Source organism: Psammomys obesus, unplaced genomic scaffold, assembly GCF_907164565.1.
Source record: "Psammomys obesus unplaced genomic scaffold, mPsaObe1.curated_primary_1811, whole genome shotgun sequence".
NCBI lineage: Eukaryota > Metazoa > Chordata > Mammalia > Rodentia > Muridae > Psammomys > Psammomys obesus.
In genome coordinates, this window is record NW_026585644.1 from 5,074,924 (window position 1) to 5,098,410 (window position 23,487).

Genomic DNA, 23,487 nt, shown 5'->3' on the forward strand with positions numbered 1-23,487 from the left:
AGGACTGGCTGCATTGTCATCCTTTATGACCTGACAAAGTTCCTCCTCACCAGGGGGAGATGATCAAAGAGCCAGACACTGAGTCCATGTCAGAAAGAGTCCCTGCTCCCATCACCAGGGAACCTACTTGGAGTTGTGGCCGTGGGCCACATCTGTACAGGGGTTTTAGGTTATATCCATGCATGATCCTTGGTTGCAGCATCAATCTCAGAAAAGACATCTTTGCCCAGATCTTTTGGTTCTGCTGCTATTCTTGTTGAGCTCCTATTCACTCCCTACCCACAGGACCTTCATCTCCCCTTTTTTTCACAAGGCTACCTGCACTCTGCCCAAAGTTTGACTATAAGTCTTAGCATCTGCTTTGATACACTGCTGGCTACAGTCTTTCACAGGCCTCCTGTGGTAAGCTTCTGTCCTGTTCTCTGCCCTCTCCCTCTTCTGATTCCCATCCTGTTTGCCTTTCTGAGTGAGGATTGATCGATGATCTTACCCAGGGTCCTTCTTCTTGCTTAGCTTCTTTAGGTGTACAGATTTTAGTGTTTTATCCTATATTATATGTCTAATATCCACTTATAAGTGAGCATATACCATGTGTGTCTTTCTGCTTCTGGGAAACCTCACTCAAGATGATCTTTTCTAGATCATACCATTTGCCTGCAAATTTCATGATTTGTTTGTTTCTAATTGCTGAGTAATATTCCATTGTGTAAATGTACCACAATTTCTGTATCCAGTTCTCCATTGAGAGACATCTGAGTTGTTTCCAGATTCTGGCTATTACAAATAAAGCTGCTACAAACATGTTTGAGCAAATGTTCTTGCTGTACACTTGAGCATATTTTGGATATATGCCTAGGAGTGGTATAGCTGGATCTTGAGGAAGCACTATTCCTAATTGTCTGAGAAAGTGCCAGATTGATTTCCAAAGTGGTTGTATAAGTTTACATTCTTACCAGCAGTGGAAGAAGGTTTCCCTTTCCCCACATCCTCTCCAACATGTGTTGTCACTGGAGTATTTGATCTTAGCCATTCTGATGTTTTTAAGGTGAAATCTCAGGGTTGTTTTGATTTGCATCTTTGTGATGACAAAGGTCATTGAGCATTTAAGTGTTTGTCTATACCCCATTTTCTAATTGGATTACTTTATTTGTTGCTTTTTAATTTCTTGAGTTCTTTATATGTTCTGGATATTAGTCCTCTGTCAGATATAGGTTTGGTGAAGATCCTTTCCAAGTCTGCAGGTTGTCGTTTTGTTCTAATGACAGTTTCTTTTGCTTTACAGAATCTTTTCAGTTTCATGATGTCCCATTTATTGATTGTTGCTCTTAGAGCCTGTGCTGTTGGTGTTCTGTTCAGGAAGTTGTCTCTTGTGTCAATGAATTCAATGCTCTTTCCCACTTTTTCATTTAACAGATTTATTGTGTCTGGTTTTATGTTAAGGTCTTTGATCTGCTTGTACTTTAGTTTTATGCAGGGTGATAAATATGGCTCTATTTTTGCATTTTTCTACATGGAGACATCCAGTTAGACCAGCACAATTTATTGAAGATGCTGTCTTTTTTCCATTGTATCGTTTTGTCTTCTTTGTAAAAAAAATCAAGTATCTGTAGGTGTGTGGGTTTATTTCTGGGTCTTCTATTTGATTCAATTGATCCACCAGTCAGTTTCTATGCTCTACAGTACAGCTTGAGATCAGGGATGGAGATACCTCCAGGTGATCTTTTGTTGTACAGTATTGTTTTTAGCAATTCTGGGTTTTTTGTTTTTCCATATGAAATTTAGATTTTTTTTCTTTCAAGTTCTGTAAAGAATTGTGTTGGTATTTTGATGGGAATTATATCTAATCTGTAGATTGCTTTGGCAAGATGACCATTTTCACTATGTTAATCCTACTGATCCATGAGCATTGGAGAACTTGCCATCTTCTGATATCATCTTCAATTTCTTTCATTAGAGACTTGAAGTTTTTTTCAAACAAGACTTTCACTTCCTTGGGTTGAGTCACCCCAAGGTACTTTATGTTATTAGTGGCTACTGTGAAGGGTGTAGTTTCCTTAATTTCTTTCTAAGCCCTTTTGTCCTTCATATACAGGAGGGCTACTGAATTTTTTTTTTTTTAGTTAATTTTGTATTCAGCCACTTTACTGAAGGTTTTTATCAGCTGAAGGAGTTCTCTGGTTGAATTTTTGGTGTCACTCATGTATACTATCATATCATCTGCAAACAGTGATACTTTGACTTCTTTTCAAAACTGAATCCCGTTGATCTCCTTTAGTTGCCTTACTGCTCTAGCTAGGATTTTAAGTATTATGTTTAAGAGATACAGAGAGAGTGGGCATCCTTGACTTTTCCCTGATTTCAGTGGGATTGATTTAAATTTCTCTCCATTTGGTTTGATATTGGCTTTAGGCTTGCTGTGTATTGTCTTTACTATGTTTAGGTATGTGCCTTGTATCCCTGATCTCACTTTTAATCTCAGAAAACATGGAGAAACAAATAAAGAAAAGATATGATCTGAAACTTTTTTTCACAAGACTTGGTTATTTGTAAGAATTAAATTATAATTTCAAGGTTTATATCTCATTAAAAGAGCAACTAAAATCTCATTGTCTTCGTGCTGCTACCAGGGAAGGCCTAGTGAGAGCAGCACTCTTGTGCTGGATGCCTTGGTGTATAACATGTTTTCCTTTACAGTCAATAAGTAGAAGAAACTAAACTACTAGAGAAAGTAAATATAGCTGTTACCCAAGGTCCTGGATCTAGTCTTGAGTCTGTAAAGGAACGCCTCAGCAGTGGCCATGCCTGACTTTCCTCCTGAGTGCCCCAGGAACTCTTCAACTCCAACTCTGTGGAAAACTGCGGTTCCTTCTCAAGTCCCTGCCATTTCCAGTGAGGGTCACTGTATTTATTCAGTGCCAATAAGTGAGTAATAAATTCTACATGTTGAATAGGATCTTCTCTATTGTTTTACAAATTAACTAACTGAAACAAAATGGTGATAATGTGTTATTATAGTTAAGGTTAATAACATACTCATTACCTCCAGAGGATGTAACTGCAGACACATTATTTTAAAGGCCTATTTTGTTAAATTAACAGAGAATGAGGAGAATGCTTTTGTGCATTGTGAATGAGCACTGACATAGAATCTTTATCCAGGCAGAGTTTCTGCAAGTTTTTTACATGATATCTGTTCACCCACAGTATGAAGTTCTCTCATTTTGCTGGATCCTTGAATGGTTATAGGCCATTTTAGCTAGAATCTCCTGTCTTACAGCTTGATACTAGCTATCTGGCATTGTTCATAAGAAAGATTGTCACCAAAAACATTGTTTATAATAACAAATTTTTGTCAAAAATTAATTATGAAAGATGACCAATGTAAAGGTTAATGTAGGCAACTGGCAGGATCTAGAGACTCTAGACACGTTTAGGATACATTTTCTAGATTAGGTTAGTTGAGATAAGAAGACCCATCCTAAATATGAGTAAAACCATTCCAGGAGATAGACTCCTTGACTAAGTGATAGAAGAGTACGAGCTGAGGGCCAAAATTCCTCTCTCTGCTGTCACTGTAGATGCAATGGAACTTGATGGTTCATGTTCTTGCTACCATGCCTTTTATGATGGTAGGCTATACTCTACAACTCTAAGATGAAGTAAACCTTTCCTCCTTTAAGTTGCTTTCATCCAAATATTTTGTGACAACAATGAGGAAAGTAACTAATACAGAAATTTGGTACCTAGAAGTAGGGCCTTACTGTGATAAATCTGGCCATTTAAAACTCATTGGAGGAAAATATGGGCAATTTTAGAAATCTGGGTTAGAAAAGGCCTTTCCTGCAAGCAGGCCTTAATGGGCTATTTTAAGGACAGTTTTGAGAACCAGAATGCTAGGAGAAATGTGGACATTGGAGACCAGGCTCATGAGGTTTCAGAGGGGAATAAAGACTGTTGGAAACTGATTTAGAACTAAATCGTGCAATATTATGACAAGGAACATAGCTCCATTCTGTCCATCCTTTTTTTTTCTGATGGTGTCTGCTTTTTATTTTATTTTTAAAATTTTTATTTTTATATTAATTACAGTTTGTTTACTTTGTATCCCTGCTGTATCCTTCTCCCTCATTCCTTCCCAATCTCACCCTCCTTTCTTCATGCTTTGAGAACTTGTGGATGATTATAAAAGTAATGCACTACTTGGTTTGAAAGCAGCAATTTCAATATAGAGGAAGAGGAACAGTCAAAATATGACATTTTTCTTAGCACATACATACACACACACTGAGAGAGAAAGAGAGAGAGAAAAAACCCTAGGTGCTGGACATAGATATAAGCTATTTGATGTCCTTCTGAGTTTTAGTCTTGTTTTGGTTCAATAATTCTTTGCCATTTTTCATTCTTCTCTTTTGGAATATTTATTTTTTCATTGTATCTTGGAATTACGTAACTTGATTTTATTTTGTATGAGCTTAAAGTTAAGTGAATATTGAGTCTCAGAAATGATTTGCACTCTAGAGTTTTTAAACAGTGCTGGAACTGTTTAAAGTATATAAAGACATTTGAAATAGGATCATACTTTTTATGAGATGACAATGAATCTACGGAGACAGGAAGTCTATATAGGGAGATTATTACTTGAAAGTCTGGGTGTCAGGTTGACATGGGGTGTATTTCTGATGATTAAACTTGATTGTAAACTTTATGGGAATTAGAATTAGAATCTTTATCAGTGTAACTTATTCACCTGACACAATTGTTGTCTCAAAGGCTTACTACTGAATCAGCTCACCCTTTCTAGCTCTTTCTGAATACTGGCTGCCTGGTTGAACTCAGCTGTTCCAGCTCAAACTCCTCTCCAAAATGATTAATTCAATCTGGCCTCTCCCAGCTTCTGATTGAATTTCTCTGCTGGGCCTCAAACTAATTCTGGCAACTTGTTCTAATCTTCTGGATCCTTCATATTCTCTGGCTTCAACCACCTTTGCTGACCTGCACTGAACTGTATGAACTGACTGAACTGAACTTAGCTCTCCACATTCCCCTGCCTCTACCTTCACTCTTATAAATAATCTCTCTGTCCTGTGCTGTTCTCCTGAGAGTTGAGCATATCCTATTCTGTCAATCATTCCCTGGTTCATCACTTTGTCTGTTTCTCAATTAGACATCTTAGTTTGGGATAAAGGTATAAAGAACTCAAGAATAGCAGCCTTATTTGTAATAGCCAGAAGCTGGAAATGGATGCACAAATTGTGGTATATCTACACAATGGAATATTACTCAGCAATAAAAACAAGGAAATCATGAAATTTGCAGGTAAATGGTGGGATCTGGAAAAGATCATCCTGTGTGAGCTATCCCAGAAGCAGAAAGATGCACACGGTATATACTCACTCATATAAACAGAACCAAAATATCTGGGCCTAGGGGTCTTTTCTGAGACTGATACTCCAACCCAGAGCTATGCATGGAGATAACCTAGAACCCCTGTACTGATGTAACCCATGGCAGCTCAATCTCTAACTGGGTTCTCAAGTAATGGGAGCAGGGACTGTCTCTGACATGAACTCAGTGTCTGCCTCTTTGATTACCTCATCCTGATGGGGGAACATTCTTGCCAGGCCACAGAAGAAGACAATGCAGCCAGTCCAGATGAGACCTGATAGGCTAGGGTCAGATGGAAGGGGAGGAGGACCTCCCTTATCAGTGGACTGTCAGAGGGGCATGGGAGGAGATGAGGGATGGAGGGTGGAATTGGGAGGGAATGAGGGAGGGGGCCACAGCTGGGATACAGAGTGAATAAACTATAATTAAGAAAAAAATTAAAAAGATGTATACTAAGGGATTGATTGTCTGTATTCCATTTGGATCACATAGACCTAGAAGATTTTTGGATGTGATGCCTTGTGCCCTCCCAAACAGCCATGTTGCTGGATTAAAATTTCTCTACACATCTCCAAGGCAAATTTCAGGCTATTTCTATGAGATATCTAGATTAGATAAATGCAGACAGAACCATTTCTTAGGATGGGGCCCATGACTGAATATAAAGGAGAAAATGAATCTAATACTAGCATTTATCTTTTTGTTTCCTGACTATGGATGTAATGCAATAAAGTACTTCATGAATCTGCACATTCTCCTCTATGATTTTTGTCCTCAAACTATGAGGTAAAATAACACTCCCTTTTCCCTAAGTTACTTTTGTCTGAGTACTGTGACTTCATAACAAGAAAAATAACCAGTAAAACCACTGACTTCTTTTTACTTAGTCTTATCAAAGTAACCTTATAGAGGAGTTATTGGTAGTTTATGGCTGCTGAGAAAGGAGAGTCATTGTTCTTTAAAGGTCTGGTCATGGATTGCTCATTCCTCAGTGGAAAGCTCCCCATCCATGTGCATATGGCCAGAACTGACTCCATAAGTTATTGTTTAAAAAAACAGGGCATGATCATCAACATGGCTTGTTGGACGTTGGTCTGATGTGTGTTGCTGGCCCTCAAGATCTGGTTACAGCTATCCTTGTTTGTGTAAAAGTGTATAAGGCAAACCTGAGTGGTTGGTTAAATGGCCTTTACCTGGGCAGGGCAGAACGAGATAGGCATGGCTAAGTTTCCCAGGCTTGGAGTTGACAGAAGAATCACTGGAGACAGACAGATGGGAAGAGAGGAGGAAGGAGGATGCAGTGATGGATTAGTGTGGAGAAAAAAAAAAAACCACATGGGTCAAGAGACAGGACTAAATTAATGTCATGAAAAGGCCCAGATGAAGAACACAAGCAAGTACCATGGAATTATAGATGGAAGGTAGACCAGATGAGGAGGATTAAGGTGGATGGCATTGGATGGGGGCTGGGAGGTGAATGGTGAGATTATTGAGCCAACATAGGTAAAATATCTGCCTGGCCCAAAGCAAACAAGGCAATTATAAAATCTAACAGGTGTCTGTGTCTTATTATTTGTGATAGTGGCTTAGATAATACTGCCGTGATAATCTTAGGGCTAATAATAAACATTATATAGCCCAGCACTTATTTTTTTTTCTAATTGTTCTATCTTAATTCAGTGGTATCTGTTTTTTAATATATTGATTACAGTTTATTCACTTTGTATCCCAGCTGTAGCCCCCTTCCTCCTTCCCTCCCAGTCCCACCCTCCCTCTCTTATATCCTCCTGTGCCCTCTCTAAGTCCACAGATAGAGGAGGTCCTCCTCCCTTTCCATCTAACCCTATCTTATTCTGTCTCCTCAGAACTGGCTGTATTGTCCCTCTCTGTGGCCTAGCAAGGCTGGTCTCCCAACAGGGGGAGGCAGTCAAAGAGCCAGCCATTGAGTTCATGTCAGAGACAGTCCCTGTTCCCTTACTAGGGAAACCCCTTGGATACTGAGCTGCCATGGCTACAGCTGAGCAGGGGTTCTAGGTTATATCCACGAATGGTCCTTGGTTGGATTATCAGTCTCAGAAAAGACCCCTGGGCCCAGATATTTTGGTTCTGTTGCTGTCCTTGTGGAGCGCCTGTCCCCTCTAGGTCTTACTATCTCCCCCTTCTTTCCTAAGATTCCCTGCACTCTGCCCAAAGTTTGTTTATGAGTCTCAGTATCTGATACAATGCTGGGTAGAGTCTCTCAGAGGCCCTCTGTGGTAGGCTCTTGTCCTGTTTACTGTTTTATCCTTCTTCCAATGTCTGTCCCATTTGTTTTTCTGAGTGAGGATTGAATTGATCATCTTACCAGCATCCTCCTTCTATCTCAGCTTCTTGCATTGTACAGATTTTTGTAAGTTTATCCTATATTATATGTCTAGTATCCACTTAAACTTAAAGGATGACAGCAATAGATATGCTGTCAATTGGACAGAAGGATGCTCATGAATTCTCATTACTAGACAAAAAATATCCCTATAGGTACGTATGACATTCTGAGAGCAGAAAAAATAGTCTTCTGCTAGAAAGAGCACACCAATTACTTATCCAATGCCAAAAGGTCAGCCATGAAAATATATATACAAATAACATTATACAGACTGAGTAGTTATATCTTTCTCTCTCTTTCTCTCATATGAGTGTTTGTGTGTATGTTTCTGTATTTTATGCTTGAGAATCCACATACATGTGTATACATGTGTGTATCTATAATATATATACACACACACACACATATAAATGTAATTCAAGAAAAAGAGACCATGACTTTGAAAGATAATAAGGGGTACATAGGAGGATTTCAAAGAAGGAAAAGGAAGAGGAATGATGTAATTATATTAAAATCTCAAATCTTTTAAAAATAGGCTATGATTTTGGGGGGTCATGTGTTGGAGCATCAGGAAGCATTTGAGGGGAGTGGATTGATATGGTCAAAATACCTTGCATATATGTATGAAATTATCAAAGAATAAATAGACATATGTAGAAACTAAAATCATTATTTCATGTACACATTTCATGTGAAAATAACTTTTAAATGTGCAGTTCTATTTTATAGAATCTCACAGAAGGTTCTCAGCAAAGGTTGTAGCTAATTCTTCACCTTGCATTGTTTTACTGCCATACTGTCATTTCCTTGGTGCCGATGACACCTACATGGCGCTACGGAAGCTGAATAGTGAAATGTCTTTTTGGATCCACTTTTCCCTTGCTTAGTATCTGCAGGTTTTACTGTGTGAAAACCGTCACTAAAATTTTATTGTATGCTACTTTTTGCATTGATTTCAATAGTTAACCTATTAATATTCATTGTCTTATTTCATGTTTTTCATAACTATTATAATTTTTATTTTTATTCTATGTGTTTTCTTACTATCTAATTTCAATTTCAATTAGAAGAAACATTCTTCCCTAGTAAGGGGAGCAGGGGCTTTTCTCGAACATGGACACTATTGCCTGCTCCTTGATCACGTCCCCTTGGCAGGGTGGCCTTGACAGGCCACAGAGGAATAGGACCCAGGCGGCCTTGAGGAGACTTGTTATGCTGGGGTCAGATAGTAGGGGAAGAGGACTCCCTGTTTCTGTGGACTAGGGGAGGAGGGCTAGGGGGGAAGAAGGAGGAAGGGTGGGACCAGGAGGAGATGAGGAAGAGGTCTACAGTTGGGATATAAAGTGAATAAAAAATAAAAATAAATAAATTAGAAAAACATGCTCATTTTTTTCAAATGATGAAGAGATTTATTAACTCCAGGAAAATCAATGAGATTTGTAGAAGAATAGAAATGATAGAGGGGTGCTGGGATCCCCCAAATGGGCCATTTAGCATTCAAGTTGATTCTCATATTTCAGAGCCACGTTACTCTTCACTTGAAGGTGTGCCATCTGTTTAATTAGATGGAAAGGCATTTTCACTCTTACCTGTCAGATGTCATTAATGATCTCTTTATATGCCAGTCGCCCTGTTTCCTCTCCACTCCTGGCTCCCTGCGGCCTGCACTCCACACTCCTGAAGCAGGTGTGCTAGAGAAGTCAGATCATTATCATTCTTGAGACTCCATGTGAGGCCTCATCGTGGGCAGGTGCCGGGTGTGTGATTTGACTCCTTTTGGGAGTCATCACCCCTGGCTGGAGGTGCCACAAGGGTGCAGGGTTACACGTTTCCTGTGCCTTAATCTGTCACACAGAATTGTGGGTGGGGGTGCTCTCTCTTGGTAGGAAGTTTTGTGTGACTGACATATTTAATATGGCAGCTTTGATTTCTGATGGCCATACCTTGTGTTATGCACAGAATCTCCATACAACACGATACAATTAACAAATGAAAAAAATACACAAGGACACTTACTATGATTTGTTTAATCATATAGGTTTAATGGCTATAAACCAGAGCATTAAAAACACAACAAAACAAACAAACAACAACTCGGACATTTCTATCTATCACATGAATCAGATTTTGTACAGTGACTCTTTTTGCATCCTTGCTACTTCATTATATCTCTCCATTTAATGTGAACCATTCTTTTTAATCATTTCCAAGGTTAAGTGAAAATTCTGTGCTGAGAACATTTTGTATTTGCTGAAATCTATTACGGCCGAAGACACAATAACAAGAGAAAAATTAAAAACTCATCTAAAATAATCACCAATACAATATTGTTTTGTTTCAGGTGAGTAGTAGTTCCTGTGTCAGAGTTGAATGAGTAGTAGATATTCCCCCAAAATATATAACTTTTTATATAGAGAGGTTCAGCATGCACATCTTATTTTTAATGCTTACTTGTCAAGTTTGTATAGACCATACTCTGTATATCTCTGATTATCAGTAACATATATCATTTAGGATATATAGATTTTCATTTATTAAAATGAAGAAAACTAGCACACTTTCATGCCCTTCCACCTCTCTAGCCACTTTTTAATGTATGTTGCTCTTACAGTATTCCAGATAGACACCATTACAAATATAACATTACTGTGTTCATTCTCTCACTTTTACAGACGAAAGAGGAAATCCAGAATGCAGCAGTTGCTTCTGGATGAATATTGTCTGCTCTGAAATCTGGTCCACTAGATGACAGAGCTAGGTGGAGCTGGACATCCGGGACACACACCTGTAACTGTGTGCAGCGTTTCACTGTTGGAAAGAAACCCCTGGCTTACAGTGATCAATGGAAATGTCCACAGTGACAATCTTAAGATAGCACTAAAAAAGATATACCAACAGTGAAAAAACAAATCCCATCAACCATCATTCTTACACGCTTTAGATAACTAATATTTACTATGCATGAAAATGTACAGTCTCACAAAAACGCAGTGCCCCAAGCAGGAAACTATTTTTTCCTATGAGGATCCTTGTTTCTGAGATTACAAGGACAGAAAGAACATGAGGACCCATCAGACTTCTTCCAGCCAGAGTAGACAGTAGTCAAGGGGCTTAGGTAAGAAACTGTTAAGTTGATATGAAGAAGCCCAGTCTCTTCAATTGCATGAATGTCATACCATCTTAGACATTCCCAAACAGCAGAATTTGACCTCAGAAATCATCAGTGAAGACACAGAAGCCTCAACAAATGTAATCATTTAAGGTACTTATTAGTGAGAGTGAGAGTGTAAGATCAGCTACAGAGAATAGACTGGAAGCAAGAGGAAAAGCTTGAAAGGGTAGTAAATTAACTCACAGAAGAAACCAAAACAAAACCACCATCCTGGATCTAAATATGTGAAATTTTAAATTATAAGGAAAATATGGCCAAGGAGGAGAGTGGAGTGAATTCAGCAGTATGAAGTGAAAGTAGGAGAAATTTATCAAACCCACAAGTATCTACAAACTTATCTAGATTGAAGCCAGTGAAAAGGCTGGTGCTAGAAGATAAATGCGCTCTAGTTCCTGTTTCATTCCTTGTGCGATGATAACAATACTGACTTGCTGAGCTGTTGCAAAGGATTAAAAATGTTAATATTTATAAAGTGCTCTCAGTAGCCCTTAGTACAAAGTAAATAGCCTGTAAGTGTTTGAAAAATGAATAAATTAACTGAAAATGATGAAATTCACACACTGAAGATTTAAAAACATGAATAACATTAAGAAATCTAGCACTTTCTCAGAAAATTGGCAATAGCTGTACATCAAGACCCAGCTATACCAGTCCTGGGCATACATCACTCCTGGGCATATACTCAAAAGGTGCTCTACCATACAACAGACAATTGCTCAACTGTGTTCATAGTGGCTTTATTTATAACAGCCAGAATATGGAAACAACCTAGATGTCCCTCAACTGAAGAATGGATGAAAGAAAAAAAAAAAAACCTGTGGTACATTTACACAATGGAATACTATTCAGTTGTTGAAAACAAAGATATCTTGAAATTTTCAGGTAAATGGATGGAACTAGAAAAGATCATCCTAAGTGAGATAATTGAAACCCCAAAAGACACACATGTTATGTACTCACTTATAAGTGGATTTTAGCCAGATAGTACATAATAGACATACTAAAATTCATAGACCCAAAGAATATAGCTAACAAGGAGGACCCAAGGGAGGATGCTTAAATTTTACTGAGAAGGGAAAAATAAAAGAGACGGTGGAAGTAGTTAAAAGAAGAAACAGGATAGGAGATAGTAATCACAGAGAAAAATGAGGGTGGAGATTAGACCTGGGGAGAGCGAGGACACAGGGCTTACAGAGAGAAGAGAAGCCATGGGTGAAGCATCTCTGTGACAAGCTGGAGACATACTACATGGTAAGCTTCTGGGAAGATATGGGGGTGACTCTAGCTAAGAATCCTAAAAGCAGGGGTCATGGAGAATGAAGAGGTCACTCTCTAAGTAGACAGAACTCCTAGTGGAGGGAGGGGAACACTTACTCATCCACAAAAAAGGTTGATCCAAAATTTATCCTGCCTCACAAGATGTACAGGGATAAAGATAGACTAGAGATTGAGGGAACCAACCAGTGCATGGCTCATCCTGAGACCCAGCCTATGAAAGACCTAACCCCTGAAACTATTAATGATTTTCTCTTATTCTTCAAGAAGGATCCTAGCATAGCTGTCTCCTGAGAGGGTACACCCAGCAGTGGAATGAAACAGATGCTGAGTTTTACAGCCAAACATTGGGCAGAGTGCAGGGACACTTGTGGAAAAGTGGGGAGAAGGATAGAAGGGAGGAGACAGGATTCCCAAAAGAAGACCAACAGCCATCAACTAACCAGGGCCCACAGGGACTTACAGAGACTGAAGCACCAATAAGGACCATGCATGGACTGGACCTAGGTCCCCTATACAGATGTAGCCAATGGGCAGCTTAGTCCTCATGTGGGTTTCCTAGTAAGGGGAGTAGGGGTTGTCTCTTAGGAGGACTCTGCTTTGTCATCATTTCCCCTCTGGTGAGCCTGCCTTGCCAGGCCATAGGGGAAGGGGAAGAAGACTCGTTCAATCCTGTTGTGACTTGATGCACTTGAGTGGGTTGGTGAGGGGGCTTCCCTTCTATGAGGAGTAAGGGGAGGTGGATAGGGGAAAGAGGGAAAGAGAGTGGAAAAGAGGGAAGGAGATGAGGGAGAAAGCTATGATCAGAATGAAAAGTGAATAAATGAGTTCTTGATGCTGGTGACCAAGCAAAGGAAAAAGAGGGAAGACACAAAATGGAATAAAAAGGTAACAGCTCTAAAGAATCTTAAATGAGCCACAGAGCATCATCTACACACCTGTGGTGACCAGAGAACTGAGGCAAAAAAAAATGATTTCCCTTGTAGATATAAGTGAGCAGGACTGGCCCATTAAGAAGTCTGAAATGAGAGTGGATACATCACCACAGCACAGACCTTGAAGGGCGCCAAACAAGAGGGGAGCAGTTACATCTTGTTTAAGACTCGCACTTGAAAGCTTTCTAATTTACTTAAGGTTATGTAACTTAACATGAGAATGTGGTTAAAATAGAATGAACAAGAAAATAAAACAATTTTACATCTGATGCAAATGCTTAAAATAAGACATGAGACTCACAAAATATCATTAGGGAAAATTCATTTTTTTTTTTTTTTCTGCTAAGAAGGATTCAAAACCAGTACACTAGAATTCCAATAATATTAGGTGACTTGCCACAGGTTGTTTTATGTACCCATATATGGATATTCATCACACATATAAGAATTGGAAATGCTATTGTCATGCCCAACTCTTATTGTACCTACTCTTTTTATTACTGAAAACAAAAGGTTCTTCTTATAATTATTCTATTGTGTATTGAAATGTGAAGTAATACAGGAATGAAACAATTCTCTTTCTCTCTCTATTCCTTCCTTCCTTCCTTCCTTCCTTCCTTCCTTCCTTCCTTCCTTCCTTCCTTCCTTCCTTCCTTCCTTCCTTCCTCTCTATTGGTTAAATGTAAAAATTAAATGTTTGTAGTGGACTTGGTAGGGTGGCAAAACACACACAAAAACCTAAAGAGAAACAGACATTTTCAGATGTTTTTGTCTTCACCGAGTGTGAGTAAGATACTTGTGATAGAGGGAAAAACATTCAGGAAACAGTTTTCCCAGAAGTCAAGAGCTAGCTAAGGAGAAGCAGAACAGTGCTATCTATCGCTGTGGAAGATGAATGCAGTGGCACTTCGAATTCGTTTAGTATTCAGGATTTCAACCTTAATTAGGATTCCTTTGTCACATAATTCATCAAATATACTTGAAGAAATGGAAATTGAGCTCAGTGTTCTGTTGCCTCAGGCACGCTTCTCATACTTTTACTCATTTCAGGATGCTGTGCAGAGCAGTGAGTTTACTTGGATGTTTTAGATGGACTAAGTAACATCCATAGAAAGAAAGCATACATTATAAACAGTTCTGAAAAGGACAACATAAGTAATCATTTAAACAGTTCTTAAGTACACCATTATTGGTGTCTTTCAGCCTGTGCTAAAAATAAGAAGCATTTCTTTTAACCCCATATATTCGGCAATTTCTACCCTTGGCAGAAATACAATTGGTTTTAAAGGTCCTTAAAACAAAAGCAAAAACAAAACAAACAAAAAACCTCTATTTATCTTGTTTTTATACAACATTTGCTTTGTTAACATTGGGACTATGGTCTTGACAGAATGAATGAAAGGTATTTAGTATTATAATGTATTATGAAACTCAGCTATTCTAGAATTGCTAATTCAGTATGTATGGTTAATGTGTTCATAAGTACCCCACACAGCCAAACTTAGCCACTTTTGACTTCTTGTCTAGCCAAATTTCAGCTATCAAAATTTCCTTCTGTGGCTTACCCTCTTTGAATGTGGACCCAGACTGAACAGATTTATTTTTTCCTTTGGTGTACATCGCCGTTGGTACACACATCTTAGATGAATTACCTTATTTGAATTATCCATACATTCATAATGGGCACCTTTCATGTCCACATACGTGTGTAATGTTGACACCAAGAATACAGGAAATATTATTTAAATTTCCATCTCCCAGAACACAACAAACTTTTAATATATGATTAAATTTCTCATAACTGTTTTTGTGAATAGTAAAAAGTGTGGTGTTTTGCTGTATGTTTTACTGTGGATGCTTGTCTATTTATGTTCTATGTTCTAAATGTGTAAATAACTCCACAGCTGTGCTTGGACTTAGCACCTATTAGGCTTAAAAACTAGCTTGAACACCTGATTTGAAACTTATGAGCTGTGGTATGTGACCTGGCTTAGTTTTCAGCACTGGGGTTCTTCATTTGAAAAGTGTATATGATGATGCAATGCATTTCATGGACTATGTGATCACATTAAATGAGTAAAATCAATGACATGCTTTTAAAAGAATATTTGACGTATGATATTGCCTCAGTAGTATCAGTCATTATTGACACTGAATTTTTTAAAAGACTAATTCTCTCTCTCTTCACCAATATTTCGCGACAAAGGACTTGATTTTTCACATTTTCATTGTAAGGGTTTTATAGTCTCAGCACATATTATGGGCCACCTTTGCTTAGTGAATTCTATCATGTTGCCCCAAATACGCATACAGTTTTGAGAATGAAAGGTTCCATTAGTTCTCTTTCAGGGCTCTCTGGAAAAAAACAGACTTGTGAAGTGGAATGAAGCACCCTGCATGTAAACATGCCATGGGAAAGACTTCATGGGTTCCTTGAACTAAGCTTAAAGTTCGGCTTCAGGAATACCAAGAACATCCTCATCCCTCTGCGACTCGTCCCATGTCTTATACTTCAGAGCTGTCAGTCAATATTTTTGATCATCAGCCATCTGTGATTATCTTAATTTTTGCCAGCAGGAGAAGGAACTCTTTTCTACCCAGGAGCTCTGTTATTACAATATAATTTATATGTAAAGAGCTCATTTCATCAGTGAGAGAAACTTTTACACAGTTTTTTGAAGGATTGAAAGAAATTCATAACATCTTGTTTTTCTATTTTAATTCTTTTTACTCTCTCCCACTTTATATCACCGTTTCTCTGTCTCCCCACCTCCTATACAGATTTTCTACAGTACGCCAAAGTATTAACACTTCTGAGAACAGGATTGAAGCTATGTCTATATCATTTAAACATAAAACCTTCAATTATTTGTGATTTTTTTTTTAAATTGAAAGTCACAAGAAAAAATGCAAATTTTGTTTGCCCCAAGTTTTAGAAAACATTTCTACAGAAAAGTTTCTTATTATAGCTTATTAAAATGGCATAATGACTTTCAGTCTATAAATTTGTGCTGAGGACAAGGATTGAGAGAGGACAGGAAAGAACTGGAAAGTCTGAAAGTTGGCCTTCCCAAGTCACCCTATGACTTAGCCACACGGCCACAGTGTCACCCCCATAGCTCACAGTGTCTGCTGCCAATTGAAACGTGACCCGCAGTGAGTCAGTAGTTCGGTCAGTCACTGTACCTATAACGTGAGATAATAATCTTGATGGACTATAGTTACCGTGGAGATTAATGAGTTATCGCAGAGCAAATGAAGTAAAAGGCTCTGTACCAAGCAAAGACCAGATGCCTAGGTCATACCACAGGGTGCTTCGGTAAAGTCAATTACTGATGATCTATACAGCATTCTAGGTCTTAAGCTTCATAGAGCAAATTTTGTGTCTTGGGTCAGATATTATTAAAAGTTAGTGCTTTCCACATCCCGTGATATATCTTGGGGCAATTAAAAAATACATTTTAACTGAAAGGATGTATTATGCTCTCAGCAGAGCTGACTTTTGGGGAAATTACTGATTATCTGAAGACATACATATATGTTCTTTTTATTTTCTCTGTGCCCTCTTCTCACATTTTCTAATTCTATTATTTCCTTCCATTGGAAAAAAAAAAAAGAGAGACTAGAATTCTTGCTCAAAGAGCCTTATTAGAACAATCAACAGTCCCAGTGTGAAAAGGGAAACTGTAGCAACAACAAACAATATACTGTTTCTTTCTTGGCACTTGGATGTATCTAGGAGTGGTAATTAAAGAGGAAGGTATGTGAGTATGTGAGCAAGCACACACACACACACACACACACACACACACACACACACACACAATGGAAACAGGGAGGGTAACTCCTGCAATACTGATCAGGTTGGTGGGAAATTTCTTTTCTTTCTTTTCTTTGTTTTAATTTACTGAATGTTTATTTTCTTTTTAATGAATTTATTTATTTTTTTATTAATTACAGTTTATTTACCTTGTATCCCAGGTGTAGCTCCCTCCCTCTTCTCCTCCCATGCTCCTCCCTAGGTCCTGATGAGACCTGATAGGCTAGGGTCAGAGGGAAGGGGAGGAGGGCCTCCACTATCAGTGGACTTGGGAAATTTCTTTTCAGCAACAGAGAATATAGCTAAGTATTCAAAATAACTCTCAGTCCGCAGGCCTGGTCCCACTAAAAACTAACCTGATCTGTTTTCAGTTTAACATCTACACTTCACTTTCTTCTATCAACTCTCCTTAGGTCTTCTTCCCCATAGAAGCATTGAGACCTGTAGGTGTATCCAGGAATGTCAAGAGTAATGACAAATGATTACCTATATCTGCTTCCATATAACATTCCTTCTAATAGTGGCTCCTTAATTAAAAAGAAAGCTCAATGCATAGAGCTTCATAATCCAGACAACATCTTCATCTGTATACCAATCATTCTTTTCTGTTAATAATGGTAAAATGGGCTAAATATCCCTGAGGACACTATATTGTCCCAGCACCAAACAAACAAACAAACAAACAAAAAATCATTATTTATGTGTTTGAAAACATAGCTATAGTTTACATACCGTAGCTGCCAAGTAATTGAGTCAGTGTTGTTCCCTCCAAGCTGTTTGTAATGTCTAGGGTGACTATACATCACAACTTGTAAGCATTGTCTGTACACACCAAGGAAATAAAAGGATATACTGTTATATTCTGGTAACTTGCATTCATGGCTGAGAAAACCATCCCACTCTCAGATAATCAACATACACTGTTCAGTTAAGTTTGCTCTGTGAGAAGTGAGAAACAATCAGATCAAACAACATAACATTTTTTAAAAAAATAATTAAGCTTTGAAAGATTGAAAAATGAGATAATGATTTTATTTCTATGCAAATAACAAGTCTTTGGGACAGATCAAATGTCTTTTTCACTTCCATATTGCCAAACTTTGATTTGATTGATCTATATTTATCCCCATGTGGCAGCTGGAGCAGCTCTTTAGAGGAAAACTTTCCTAATTCTAGTCTATCAAGGAAAATCTGCAAGTTAAAACCTCACTTTTATCAGCAGGCATCAGGGAATGGCAGGTGGCAGAGCGGGCTCTTAGTGGTTGTTCTAATTGCATTTTCTTTTACCTTCACAGCTAAAAAAGTTGTGAGAGGAGAGAGGGTGGCTTTGCCAGGGTGTCTTGACACACTGGGTTTAAATCCTTCTCTAGCAAAGTTTGTGACATTATTACTGACTCTCAGTAGGAACTACTTTGAGGATGTCTGTGATTTGAATAACTGTTATATCTAAAATGAATTTAGAAAACTTGGATGCATTAGAAATACTAAAGTACTGACTAATGCTATTACAAATGAGTTTAATTCCTTCCTATGCTTTAATTTGACAGTTTTATTTGCTAATTTTAAATTTTCACATTCAGACATAGAAAAACAAAATAAGCAATAGCCTAAAGAATAAAAACTTACGATCAAGTAACATCTGGGAGTCTGGAAGGAAGCATTAACAGTGTTAACCTGAATCTTTTATAAAAAAATATTTTAATTATAGATAACTGCCTATGGAAATAACTAAAAGGAATACTTGCCACAAACATTAATTTATTAGTTTATAATCTCATTTTAATGTGGCATATCATATTTTCTAACAATTGTATTAATTTTTAAGTAATTAAGACTAAGAATCTTGAAGCTTATCCTGTAATAAACATTTTAGTACCTTAGCTACCCAGTGAACAATTTCCTGTTTAGTTTTATCTTTTAACCTTAATTTGTCCCCCTTTTATTGAAAGCAGCTTGCTTTTTCCTCACAAAACATATCCTTCCAGTTCCTCCCAACTTCCCCTCCCTGTTAGACCTATTTCATTTCTGTCTCTCGTTAGAAAACAAACATGGTTCTATGAGATGACTATAATGAAATAAAATAAAATGAGTCAAAAACGAACACATCAGAATAGAACAAAATAAACAAAGAGAAGGACAAAAGCCTTAAGAAGAGACACAAGAAGCAGGTAACAGATGCAGAGAACTACTCATTTGCATATTCAGGAACCCCGTAAAAACACTAAACTGGAAGCCATAATATATATGCAAATGACCTTTAGGGTAGAAATTTTAAAAAATATATAATAAAATCAAAGATGACATAAAATTAATAAAATTTAAAAAGCCTGGCAAGTCATTATAAGACTGTTTATCTCCTAAGATGTCATTGAATTTGTTTTCTGTTGGCCATCTTCTACTACCCTTAAGAGTGGCTTGTTTGTCCAGTGAAAGTCCCTTGGTTGTCAACTGGAGACAGTTTCTGGGTTAGGGATATGGGCATGTGTCCACATCTGGTGCAGGTCGACCCCATCTGGTGCAGACCCGTGCAGGCCCTGTGCATGCTGCCTCAGTCTGTGTGAGTTCCTACAGGATACATACAATCCTGCTGATTTACATGGCCATGGTTTTATTTGTGTGTGTGTGTGTGTGTGTGTGTGTGTGTGTGTGTGTGTCCTCCATCCTGTATGGATTTTACACTCTTTCTGCCTTCCTTCTACAGGGTTACCTGGCCTACTTAGCTTTTTGAAGCAATTATGCATGTATTCCATATGCAGGAATACTCCAACACTGCCATTCCCTACGGTCTGGAAGAATATGATAGAAACATGGATTGGCATGACTTTAGGTCGTACTGGAATCTGGAAGACTGGCAAGAGCATGTGCCTTTTTCATCTTTCTAGCTTCTATTACCTGTCTTTTAAACATGTCACCTGAAGTCTGATTGAGTTTCTCTGTGCTTCATCACACCCAACTAGCTAGATTTACATGTGTTCAAAATTTGTCCAATCCTCAAAATCCTTGTAAAAACTCCCTAAATTAATATTGCTTTTCTTGAATTGTTAAAAGATAAAGTTGCTTCCATTTGATAAATATAACCTCTATCCGATGAAACTGAGAAAGAGAGCGTTTCCATATTTGACTGAACGGATTACAAAACAGCATTCATGGAAGGTGTGTTTACATAACCCTTGACAGTAAATTTAAATGTTGACAGAATACATCATGCAGAAAATGCATAGAAAGGTAAGTGTCATGGGTTACAGGAGTTGGAGCACTTTCCTTGCACTGACTTCATCTCACAGTGGTCTACTTGTCTTTCACAGGTGTTTTGAGTCTTTGCAAAAAACAAAACATGGAAAAGTTTCTAGTTAGCAGTGATTTTTAACATGCACATAAGAGCTGTGTCAAGAAGAGACTCTTAGGAGTCCTATCTGAATGTGTTTTAGAATCTCTATTCTCATTCCAATTTTATTATTTCCTCCTATTTAAAAACTAACAAAGATTCCCTGTCAATTACACCTTACTCAACTGACTCAAAGTCTCTTTGTTTGTTAATGAACTGTTTTTTATTAATGAAATGAGTACTTTTTTTTTTTACATTTCTTAGGTAGTTGAGGAGCATCTGTGCTAAGCTAACGTCAAAACAGTTTTGTGGACTGAGAGGTGACTCCATGCTTCAGACCACGGACTGCTCTTGCAGAGGATAAAGTCTGGTTCTCAGCACCCATACTGGGCAGATCACACCTACCTTTAACTAAAGCTCCAGGGGATCAATAGGTGGTTCCTTGCCTCTGTGAGGATTACACACAGGTACACAAACGCATGCATACACATTATTAATATTTAAAAAACAAAAAATCAATTTTAGAAAAAAATTAATCAATTACCCTCAATAATACTACATTATGTAGGTTTTTTAAATTATTTATCTTTTTTATCCAGCCCAAGTTGCCACATTACCTCTGACCAGGTTTGGCCGCATATATTAGTTGTACCATTATAGGAGATACCTTATAAAATTCTTCAGTGCAGGCCTATTCGTACATACCTTTTAATTCCCATACATCATTGGAAATCAAGTGTACAAAAACTGTAGGAAGAATGTGCAGCCAGTCCTGATGAGACCTGATAGGCTAGGGTCAGAGGGAAGGGGAGGAGCATGGGAGGAAAGGAGGGTGGAAGGGTTGGATTGGGAGGGGATGAGGGAGGGAGCTACAGCTGGGATACAAAATGGATAAACTGTAATAAATAAATAAAAATAAAAAGTGTGTAAATATAGAAAATGTATATTTTATTTTAATGGGAATGATACGTAAAACACTGTTTTATCTTAAGGGCATTACAGAAGTCTATTCATTGTAATAAGGGAATAGGTGAAATTAACCTATCATGTTAGACCTTATCTTAAAAATTGTCCAATACCTTTTACTATTTGTATCTGTCTCGTATGAACACATTGCTGCCAAAATATGTTAGCAATATTAAAGAGAAGCAAGCCCCAGTCGGTGTCAGAGAAACATGAGCAGCACTTTGCAATGCCCAGAGCTGGGTGCGTTTGTGTGGAACAAGAAAACCTACAGATTAAAACATTTTCCCTTGGGAGGAGCATAATAGAGCATAATAGAGCAAATTCTTTCTCAGCCTATTTGTCAGGTGTGAGTCTGATGGGTTTGCTATTATGTTACTTGGCCTTTTTCCTTTGCAGCTTTCAATATTTTTTCTTTGTTTTGTACAGTTAGTGTTTTAGTAATTATGTGGCAGGAGGATTATTTGTTTCTGGTCTAGTTTTGTAGGCCTCTCGTATGGTTATAGACAGCTCTTTGTTAAGATTGGGGAAATTTTCTTCTATGATTTTGTTGAAAATATTTTCTGGTCCTTGGAGGCAGGAATCGTCTCTTTCTTACATTCCTGTTATTCTTTGGTGTTTTATTTTCATGGTGTCCTTGATTTCTTGGGTGCACATGTCAGGGATTTTTTTGTATTTAACATCTTCTCTGATGGATCCATCTATTTCTTCCACCGTGTGTTTTACACCTGAGATTCTTTCCTGCATCTCTTGTACTCTGTTGTTGATGCTTACCTCTGTAGCTCCTGTTTTCTTCCCTAACTTCTTCCTCTCCAGGATTTCTTCAGTTTGTGCTTTCTTTGTTTCCATTTCCATCTTCACATCTTGAACTGTTTCATTGATTTCCTTCATCTGTTTGTTTGTATTTTCCTGCCTTTCATTAAATTGTTTGTTCAATTCCTTCACAAGATTGTTGGTACTTTCCTGCATTTTTCAATGATTTATTGATTTCCTCTCTGTAGGACTCAGTCTGTTTGACTGAATATTCCTGTATTTCTTACAGATTTTATTTGTTTCCTCCATTATCATTTTCATAAGCATAGATTTAAGGCCATTTTCTTCTATTTCAGTTATGTTAGGGTATCTAGGCCTGATTGCTTTGAAATAACTGGGTTCTGGGGATGCCATATTGTTTGGCTTTTGTTAATTGTGTCTTTACGCTGCCCTTTAGTCATCTGGCTGTCTCTTTCATTGGCTGTTGGATCATGTTGGACTGCTGGAGTTGTAGGAGGTGAGGAAAGGGCCCTGGGCAGGAAGCTGGATGTACCTGCAGGAGCCTTCTCAGGTTGGTGGGAATGATCTCGGACTGGTGGGTAGATCTCAGGGACGTGCTCAAGGCTCTCCTCAGATGTGTGATCCTGGGTACTGAGAGGATTCTGCAGGAGCCCAGGGGTCGTGCTTTCCACAAAGGAAGTCCTGGAGTCGCCTACCCTGCCACTGGCTTTCTTGCTCTGATGTTAGTGAGCCCAGGCACTGTGCTCAGACACTGTGCATAGCCTTTTTACAGAACCGGTGAGCTCAGAGGTCTTCCTCACCCCTGGTACTGGAAATGTATCCACTCCGGGGGACAGTGAAAGTAGGCACCTGAGGTTGGAGTCCTAGGAGCTGCAGGTACCTGTAAGAAGGGATTGGGCAAGTCCCCTAGGCTGAGGCCGTGCTGGATGGGAGCCTGGGACCTTCTCCCGGGCATTAGCTGGGTGACCTGAAATTGGACCCCTGAGTTTCCCTGTGGGCTCTTCTCTTACCTGAGAAACACAGACGCTGGGGTTTGGGGGCCCACAGTACTGCCTGTCAGCCAGTCATTCTGCTGTCATTGCTGAGCTGCTGTTCACATACCATGCACAGTTGGCACCTCCATCTCAGATCTCCTCAACAGGTGTGTATTACATTTCCTATTTATTATAATTTACTCAATTAACAGTTGCATTGAAAAGCTAACACAGGACTGTATTGTGTAGAACCTAAAAACTAAACCAGCTGCTGTTGTATTTCCCTTATGTATTTTCACTCAGCAGGATTGTTATCTGCAGTCAACTTCAGTCTAAAATATTAGATAAAAATTCAGAGTAAAATACAATTTAAAGATTTTAAGTTCAACAGTGTTCTGTTTTTCTACTCCTTTCCTCCTGAAAAAAAAAAAAAAGAATCATTCTTCTTTTAATGTATCTACAATGTATATAGTACTGGCCTTTTTATAATTTACAAGTA